The sequence below is a fragment of the Chrysochloris asiatica genome, unplaced genomic scaffold (genome assembly GCF_000296735.1).
Source record: "Chrysochloris asiatica unplaced genomic scaffold, ChrAsi1.0 scaffold00300, whole genome shotgun sequence".
Taxonomy (NCBI): domain Eukaryota; kingdom Metazoa; phylum Chordata; class Mammalia; order Afrosoricida; family Chrysochloridae; genus Chrysochloris; species Chrysochloris asiatica.
Genome location: NW_006408818.1, coordinates 1,574,103 through 1,584,523, shown reverse-complemented (window position 1 = coordinate 1,584,523; position 10,421 = coordinate 1,574,103). Strand labels below are relative to the sequence as shown.

Here is a 10,421-nt window from a genome sequence, read left to right as displayed (position 1 = left end):
TTTTGTTTTGTTTTAATATCTTCATCTAGTCCACTTCTGGTTATCAAACCATAAAGGCTAGGTCAAATGGGTATTATCTGCAAGTTTAGGTGTTCTTGTGCATCTCCCCTTACTTCATATCAGATGGATGTTTCACCCTTAACTATGTCCTTGTCCATTGGTTCAGGTATCCCCAGGTCTCACCACACGTTGCACCAACCCAGCTGTTCCTCTTCTCTCTCTCATCTCCAGGTCAACGTGAATATATGGAACATGGTTGACCTCAGCTCATTTCTGCCTTTTCCCCTCTTCTGCTCCCCAGTAGACCAATGAGGTCTCCAGCAAGCTTACATGCCTGTTCATGTGTTCCCTTGGAGCTTCAGTCTTAGACAGGTACCCATTTCCTTTTAATATTTGACTTTTTCTTTTGGTGCATACCTTTGAAATTTTCTGTTTAACTCTTTTACTTCTTCATGTCATCCAGCTCTTTAAATTCTATGCTTAAGAAGAAGTTTCAGAGTTTCTTCTGACATCCACCTTGATCTTTTCTTTTTTTCCTGTCTTTTAAAAGACCTTCTTACTTATGTATGTATGATATACTTAATGTTATTCTCTAACTCTTGTGATCTCATGATATTAGTGTCTAATGAATAAACTCTGTTCTTCAGATGTTTTCTAAATTCAGGTGGTATATATTTAAGGAGCTCTGGTAGTATAGTGGTTACAAGTCAGGCTGGTAACCTGAAAGTCAGCAGTTCTAAACTACTAGTTATTCTGCAGCAGAAAATGAGGGTTACTGCTTTTGTAAAGATCCACAGCCTTGGAAAGCCTATAAAAGGTTGCCATGAGTTGAAAATGATTCCACGGCACACAACCACCATTACCATACTCAAGGTTATATTTTGTTTTTTGTGGAGGTGTTTTCATATGCATCAGCTTCAGCCTGAATTTGCGTATGAGCAATTAATGGTCTGTTCCACATTTGGCCTCTGATCTTGTATTGACTTATGATATTGAGCTTATCCACTGTCTTTTCCAGCACATGTATTCAATTTGATTCACTCTATCTGCTAAGGTGAAGGTAGAGCTTGTTGTTGTTGTTGTTGTTAAAGATCATCAGGTCAGTTCTGACTCATAGTAATCAGGAGAACTGTTATGGCGTTATAGGACAAATATTCAACTGCAAGGCCAGTTTCAACTGCTAGGTCGGTGGTTCAAACTCAACAGCGCTCCTCCAAAATGCTATACAGGGTTGCACTGAATCAAAACTAATTCAATGGCACTTAATGAAAACAATCTATATATATATATATATATAGTCTCCTGGTGTGGCACTGTAAGATAAGGAAAGCATTGGCAAGGAACAAAACTCCAGGAATTGATATAACAATTACAAACTGAAATATTTCAACAAACTCATGCTGTACTAGAGGCACTCACTCCTCCATGACAAGAAGTTTGGAAGAGAACTACTTGGCCAACTGATTGGACTAGATCCATATTTATGCCCATTCCAGAGAGAGGTGACCCAACAGAGTGTGGGAATCATTGTACAATATCAATATTTGATGTTAGAACTGAGTGCCAATACTTTATGCTAGAACAGAAGTCTGAAACTTATGGTACAGTGATGTGTCTTAAGGTCTTTTATCAGCAGCTGACTGAAACAACTGTGCCCTGAGCCTTTCTGACCCCAAATTGTAACCTGTGACTTATCTAATAAACTCCTTAACTAGGAGTATAGTGTTTGAGTTTGGTTTGGCCACTATAAAATATTATTAAACCCAGATGAAAAGTAAAATGGTTGGTGCATCATATTTTTCAGTGTCAAAATCACATATGCAGTTTAGAGAGAATGCCTAAAAATTCATTTTCCCACTAGACTATTCAAACAAGAATTTATTTTTTCCTGAAGATTATTGTATGTGTATGATCAATAAATATTAATATCAAACCATAAGCAACTTCCCTATATAAGTGGCTTTCCACCAAAGAACACTTTAAACCTTTGAGGAGAAGCATTGTTCATCTTAACAACTGTTTCCATTAAGTGCATTAAGAACAGATTCATTGAATTTTAAACCTGAATTAGCTATTTGCAATACGATATTCTATTTCAAATGTTTCTGTGACACACTTTGTTGTTGCATGCTAGGGATGATTGCTTCTCAGCTGATGTTTTATACAATCTGAAAAAGATTTAAGTACATAAAAAAAAGCTTTCAAGATCTCTTTTCTACAATAAAACTTAAGTCTCATTTCCTTTGGGAACTGCGCCATGTTAGTCTTTTCCTTCGGTTTCTTTTTATACTACTGTGTATGAATAACACACATTTTGTAAAGTTACATATCAATGAAAGGTACAAAAAGTGGACTTTCTCAGAAGTCTCTAAAGACCAATTTGAAATATTTAATAAGGCCTTTTAATGCCAAGCAAATACCCTCTCAGATGGCAAATCGCTAAGCTTGACTTGTCAGGGTTCATGAGTCTGTTAAAAATCTCAAGTGAATCAATGTTGAACAAGAATTTTGAGTACAAATAAGTTTAAAATTTATGAAGGCTGAGAGAAGCTTTCTGAGGCAATCTCTGAAGACCTAATTCTCCAGAGATTTTCCCAGGGATGGTGAGAAAGCAATAGTCATCAAGAAACAGCTTAAATTTTTACTCTACAGAGGAGGACAGCTATTTTACCAACAGAGCAGTAACAGTGAAGTCTCCTCATTGTGTAACTTGGTGCAGCTCTGAGTAGTCACTCAATAGTCATTGGGATTTTAAAACATAAATAACAAGACTTCAAGTACATTTACGAAGCAGCTGGGTATCAAATAAATAAATAAATACTCACTATTGTAACCATTGTGGTGCTGTGGATCAGCACTGGACAGTGAACTACAAGGTCAGCAGTTCAAACCCACCAGCTGCTCTTTGGAAACCCTCTACAAGGTCGCTATAAGTTGGAACCACTTAACAACAGCAACAATTTTAACTGTAGGGATCCTTGTGTGGTGTTGTAGGATAAACCACTGGACTTCAAGGTCAGTTTGAACCACAAGGATGGCGTTCAAATTCACAAGTCGCTCCTAGAAAACCCTATAAAGGGGTCATTATGAGTCATAACCGATGCAACAGCACTTAAAAAAGACAGCTAGCTGTATTTTTAAAAATCATGGTTAATGTTCATTGCTCTATGCTTTCAATTAGATCTTTTTGTGGTACTATCTAAAGTATGATTCCACACTACTCAAAAAACTTTTATATGATATTTCTTAAGTAGAAAAAACCTTATAATAATTAATAGACTAAAATGTGTTTAGTGCCCATGCAGTAAGAAGCACTCAGATATATGTTATTGAATTTAATAGAGAAAACGATTATGTGAGAAAATAATATTAGTATCATTTTACAGGTTGTTGTTGTTAAGTGCAATTGATTCTGACCCATAGCAACCCTGAATAGGGTTTCAAAGGAGCAGCTGGTGAGCTTGAACCACTGACCTTGCAGTTCAAATTACTTTGCAGTCTGACACATTAGCCCACAGCGCCACACCCATTAAAATTAAAAAATACAAGCAATTGGAGAATGCAGAATTCTCACATTTTGATCTCTCACATTGTTACCACTATATTCTGTTGTTCCTGCCATTCATAATCTCTTGAACCTTGTTTAAATTTTAAATATTCCCTGAAAATTTCCCCTGTGTTTTCTGGATGATAATCTCTGAAAGTCCAGATGCATCGACTTGAGAAGAGGCATCGTTATAGCATACCCTCACAGACAAAGACCCAGCTAGTTCATGTATTTCATCAAAAGAGCATATGTAGTAGAAGATTTACAAAGACTCAATATCCAGGTAGTTAGAAACTCACTGTACCTTTCTGCAGTTATCTTTATTGGTGTGCAAAGTTAACAGTTGCAATAAAAAGGGACTGGACAAAGTATGTCTCCACCAGTCATATACATCTTGTAAATATACTTATCTATTGCTCTCAGATTCTCAGATTAATCTTCTCATCTTTTTCTGCTCTGTTTTTTGGGTTTTTTTTAATATAACACTTGCCATTGCTACTGATCAGATTTTCTTAACAACTGAACAATGGGAAATACTGGAAGGAAACTGGCAAGTAGAAAACAGAATCTTTCTTTCGCCAATATACCTTCTACTTTGGTTGGTGTCTATGTGTTGGTGAATATGTGTATTCAATGGTTCCTGTTTCCTCCCAATACCTTCTTCCATATGGCATGCAGCACCTTTGAGACATAAGGAATCAGACTCAATACCATCCCAGTTTTAGTGATGCTAACTTCTAGGCCACTATTTGACTTTTCAGTTCTACAACTTTGTAAATTATTCCTCATACTCAACCCCCTCTATTGATCTGACTGGCAGTGGGCTTAGCATTCCTTATTAAATCTTGACAAATATAGAAGGTATTAACAGTGTCTCCCAAAATGTCTTTCATACTCTAACAAAGGGTAATGAGTATACACTACCAAGTAGTAATGTTAAGTTCTATACTTAATTCTAATATAGTTAATATGTTTCAATTAAAATTTGGCACTTTTACATTCAATGATTTGAGTTATTCAGCATTTTGTAGTATGAGAAATAAATCATCTAGAGAGTTGTTGATTTCATGTTAAACTAGATTTTTTAATATAAAGAAACATTAATATAAGATTTCATATGTGTTTGGCTGTGTAAAACCCTTGAATAGCTCTCAAAAAATTTTACCAATAACTTCTGTTTTTATGGGTCAAATGTATTAGAATTATGTTCTTGATAGAACATTATTCATGAAGCTAGACTGTAATATTCCCACTGTCAAGACTAATGCATTGGTGTGCTTTTTTATGTTTTATTGTGAATTATATGATATTTTACATGACAGAACTTTAGCTTTACATTTATTCCACCATATATCATTTCATTGCCATGGTTCCAATCCCCTCCATGCATCATCAACCGACCAAAGGGTATACCCTATAAACCCACCCCCTATGCTCCCCCACCACCACCATTCTTCAGCACACAGTCCCTCTTCCTTCTCTGGATCCAAAGTCCCCAGCCACTTTATCACTCCACGTCATCATCTCTGCCTCTATCTCGGGCCTCACTGCTTCTCTGGGTAGCGTCCTGCTCTTGGCTCTTCTCCGTTGATGGTCCCAGAGATCTCTGCTCCTAGACTGGAGAGTTAATCACTCCCTTCCTTGCTACAAAACATCTACCTTTACATTTCCAACCCTCACAATCGGTCCTGATAACAATCATTCATTATTGTATCACAAGTGACCCTTCTGCATTCTATTTCATCAGCTCCTAATGCATTGTTTTTTACTGTTTAATTTGTGGACACAGATGCCTTATCATCCTTAACTATTCCTAGTTAGTTATGGTGGTGGTTATGTGCTGTGGAGTCAGTTCTGACTCATAGGGACTCTGTACAGGGTTTCCAAGGCTGTAAATCTTTATGGAAGCAGAAAGCCTCATCTTTCTCCCATGGAACAGCTGGTAGTTTTGAACTGCTGGACTTAAGGTTCACAGTCCAATTTGTAACCACTACGCTACTAGAGCTTCTTTGGTTCTCTGGTTATAGTGTTTGTAAACTCCCACCAGAGAACATTTTTGCCCTAAAAGCAAAAGATAATAAAAGGCAGGAAAATATATGGACAAGATCATAAAATTTAATTTTGAGCAGTTAACAGTGAAATCCTGGAACTCTAAAGTGAATAAAATGATCCACTTTAGAATAAGGATAAGGGACTATTACAACCATCAAAGAAGAAAGGCCAGAAATGGAGTGTGACCTTTGGTCTTCCAGTCCCCAGCCTGAACCTCCTGGACCAAAGAACAGCAAACTGTGTGATACTTGATGAGTGATTGAGGAGCCGCAGCACAGCCGAAGACCAGAGCACGAGCCAAAGGGGTGGAAAGAGTAAAACTGAGCCATTTTGGACAGGAGGTTTGCTTATAGAGTAGTGTCCCTCCAGACAGTTAACTTATAGAGCTCGGATTGCTGAGCACAAAGCTAGAGCCCTGTGTCTTCAGACTGAGACTTTTGGTGAAGTGGTGTGGGATTTATCAGCAGCCTGAGAAGAGCTTTATGACATTGGCAGGACAGAGAGGTTTGCCTGTGGATGTGACTGAGAGGTTGTCCTGACTCCAACAACTGTGCCGTGAGCATGTCTGACCCTGTACTATAACCTGTTAACTCCCCTAATAAACTTCTTAATTATGAGTATGGCATCTGAGGTTCTGTGCTTATTACAATGAATTATTTTGCTTCTAAACTACAGTGCTGTGGAAGCAGAGGCTTGTGCGACATTTTGTGCACAACTATGAATAACATTGTGAAGAATCGGAATTCTAGAACACTTAATTGGACTCATAAGGAGCCTATATATAGACCAAGAGGCACTCATTAGAACCAAACAAGGGAATACTAAAAGGTTTAAAATCAATTGGCAAAGGAGTGTGCCAAGGTTGTATCCTTTACCATGCTAATTCAATCTCTGTGTTAAAGAGATAATTCAAGAACGGGTTTATATGAAGATGACCACGACATTATGGAGTCCTGGTGTGGTGCTGTGGGTTAATGCGCCAGACTGCAAAGCAGTTCTAACCTCAAGGTCAGTGGTTCAAGCTCACCAGCCTCTCCTCAGAAACCCTATACTAGGTCACTATCTGGTAGCGTAGTGGTTACGAATCGGGCTGCGAACCTTAAGGTCAGCGGTTCCAAACTGCCAACCGCTCCGCGGGAGAAAGATGAGGCTTTCTACTCCCGTAAAGATTTACACCCTCGGAAACCCTGTACAGGGTCGCTATGGGTGGGTCGGAACCGACTCAACAGCACTTAACAACAACAACAACAACAAGGGTATGAACAGATTACATGGCACTTAACAACAACAACAACAACAACAACAACATGGCATTAGGATGAAAGAAAGACTCATTAACAAACTTTAATATGCAAATGACACAGCCATGCTTCTTGCTGGAAGTGAAAATAGACTTCAAATACTTCCTGAAGGAGAACAAAGGCTATTGTCTTCAGTTTAGATTACACCTCAATGTTAAGAAAACAAAAATCCTCACAAAAGGTCTGAGAAATAACACCTGGATAAATAAAGAAAGGTTTGGAGTTCTCAAAGCCTTCATTTTGCTTAACTCCACAATCAATGCTCCTGGAAGCAAGAGACAAGAAATCAAATAATGTATTTTATTAGGCAACTGTGCTATAAAAGGTGGTTAACAGGGCTAATTGTGATCACAAAACCCTGGAAATCTAACATGCATAAAATGATCCACCTCAAAAGCAGTATAGGGAATATTGTAAATGTCAAAGAAGAAAAGTCATAAATAGAGTGTGACTTTAAAAAGTTTAAAAACTTTTCATTTGAAGTGTTAGAAAGTAAAGATGACTGTTTGAAGACTTAGTAAACCTGGCATAAGACATAATATTCTCAATCATTTCATATACATGAGAAATTTGGGCAATGAATAATAGACCACAGAAGAATCATTGTACTTGAATTATGATGTTGGCAAAGGATGTTGAAAGTATCATGGACTTCCAGAAGAGCACACAAATCTGTCTTGAAAGAAGTACAGCCAAAATGCTCCAAGAAGTGGGGATAATTCATTTCTTGTACCGTGAATCTGTTATCAGAAAGGACCAGTTTTACAGAAGGCTAGCATGCTGGGTAAAGCGGAGGCTCAGTGAAAAAGAGAAAGACCTCCAATGAGATGGATTTGACAGTGGCAGTAATAACAAACTCAAACCTCACACCAATTGTGAGGAAGGCCCAGGACTGGGCAGTGTTTCTTCTATTGTGTCACAATGGTTGGTAACCAACTTGACAAACCTAACAAAACAGCAGTTTCACATTATAGCAAGTACTTTGCATTATTGTTGATTTATCAAATTTTATTACAATATAGAGCTGATGTATGAGGGAACTTCAATATGTTTATAGCAAATTGAAATGAAAAAATAATGGAATTGAATTCCAGAACTCTTTGTGAGAGGTGGAGGAGCGGCGGCTGTCTGAACCGTGCACAGTGATGGGCTCCTTCCAGCTCCCACACATCAGCCTCAGCCCATGCAACAATTGTAAACAATAGTGAAAGAACCCACTCATTATGATGTTTCAAGGATCAAATCCAGTGCCACCCAGGAAGAGCTTAAAAAGCTTACAGGAAACTGGCTTTGAAGTACCATGCTAGTGAGAATCCTAATGAAGGTGAGAAGTTGAAAGAGATTTCTCAAATGTATGAGGTGCTGCTCTCTGATGCAAAGACAAGAGAATTATATGACAAAGGAGGAGAGCAGGCCATCAAAGAGGGTGGAACAGGTGGTGGTTTTGGTTCCCCCACAGACATCTTTGATATGTTTTTTCGGAGGTGATGGAAGGATGCAGAGAGAAAGGAAAGTGAAAAATGTTGTGCATCAACTCTCAGTAATGTTGTGTTGTTAAGTGCCATCGAGTCAGTTCTGACCCATAACTACCCTGTATAGGGTTCCCGAAGAGCAGCTGGTGAACTTGAACTACTGACCCAGCAGTTCAAACGGCTTTGCAGTCTGATGCATTAACCCACAGTGCCAAACCAGGACTCCACTCAGTAACGTTAGATTTATATAATAGTGCAACAAGAAAAACTAGCTCTGTAAAAGATTGTGATTTGTGACAAATATGAAGGCTGAGGGGTTAAGAAAGGAGCAGTAGAGTGCTGTCCTAACTGCTGAGGGAATGGGATGCAAATACAGACACATCAGATAGGGTCTGGAATGTTCCAGCAAATTCAGTCTGTGTGCATGGAGTGCCATGGGGAACGCATCAGCCCTAAAGATAGATGTGAAAGATGCAAAGGAAGGACGATAGTTCAAGAAAAGAAGATTCTAGAAGTTCAGATTAACAAAGGCATAAAAGATGGCCAGAAGATAACATTCCATGGTGAAGGAGACCAAGAGCCTAGACTGGAGCCAGGAGATATAATTATTGTTTTAGATCAGAAGGATCACACTATTTTTACTAGATGAGGCAAAGACCTTTTCATGTGTATAAACTACAACTGGTTGAAGCATTGTTTGGCTTCCAAAAACCAACAGCCAATCTTGACACAGAAGGGTAGTCATCACCTCTCAGATTTTCAAGCATGAAGATATCAAATGTGTGCTAAATGAAGGTATGCCAATTTATCATAGACCATGGTGTGGCACTGTGGGCTAATGCATCAGACTGCAAAGTCATTTGAACTTCAAAGTCAGTGGTTCAAACTCACCAGATGCTCCTTGTAAACCCTGTAGAGTCGCTATGGGTCAGAATTGACTCAACAGTACTTAACAACAACAACAACAACAACAAACATCCGAAAAGGGGCTCCTAATCTTCAAATTTAAGGTAAACTTTCCAGAGAATGGTTTTCTGTTTCCTGATCAACTGTCTTTGCTAGAAAAACTCCTACCTGAGAGGAAGAAGTAGAAGAGATTGATGAAACGGGTCAGGTAGACCTTGTGGACTGTGATCCTAACCAGGAAAGATGGCGCCATTATAATGGAGAAGTGTTATGAGGCTGATGACCTTCACCCCAGAGCTGGGGTTCAGTGTCAGACCTCTTAATACGGGGGCCAGTGAATAACACTGCTGGCATTTTATATGCAGTAGTGAGTAAATGAAGGACTGTAATCATTAATATGCTCACTGCTAGCTTTTGTTTTTGTTTTAATACTCAACTATAGTCACTAGAGAAAAATATATCATGTTTGGTAAGGTGGAGGGTCAGGGAAAAAGAGGAAGGCCCCCAAAGAGATGTATTAGCAAAGGGGCAGCATCGATGGGCTCAATCGTGGCAACAGTAGTGATGTTGGCCCAGGATTAGGCAGTGTTTCGTTCTGTTGTGCATAACGTTGCTATGAGTCAGTACTGACTTGATGGCATTGAACTACAACAATAACATAATAGTGTTATACGGAGCTCTGGTAGCATTGTTGTTGTTGTTGTTGTCTGGTATCATAGTGGTTACAAATTGGGATGCTAATCTCACAGTTAGCAGTTCGAAACTATCAGCTGTTCTAGAGAAAGATGAGGCTTTCTGTTCCTGTAAAGATGTACAGCCTCAGGAACCCCGTATAAAGTCGCTATGAGTTGGAGTTGATTCCACGGCATATAACAACAACAACATAGTAGTGTTATATATATATATATACACATATATATGTCAACAATTATGAGGTTGGCCCAGGACCAGGCAGTGTTTCATTCTGTTGTGCATAAGGTTGCTATGAGTCAGTACTGACTCGATGGCACCTAACAAACAACCACAACATTGTAATGTTATAAAGTTAACTGAAGAATAAACTCAAATATAAAAGTTCTGACTTTGCCCAGTATGTATGATGACTTGAGTGTGCAAGATGAAGTTTAATATTTCAAAAGATTA

At 38.6% G+C, this 10,421-nt stretch overlaps 1 protein-coding gene and 1 pseudogene across 1 annotated transcript in view; one reads left to right on the top strand and one right to left on the bottom strand.

Annotated features, from left to right (window-relative positions):
- The window catches only part of LOC102832976, an 18,207-nt pseudogene extending 8,606 nt beyond the window's left edge, over nt 1-9,601 (top strand).
- CDH18 (cadherin 18, type 2) overlaps nt 1-10,421 on the bottom strand; it is a 606,534-nt gene that overhangs the window by 439,919 nt on the left and 156,194 nt on the right. The gene's annotated exons all lie outside the window — the stretch shown is intronic.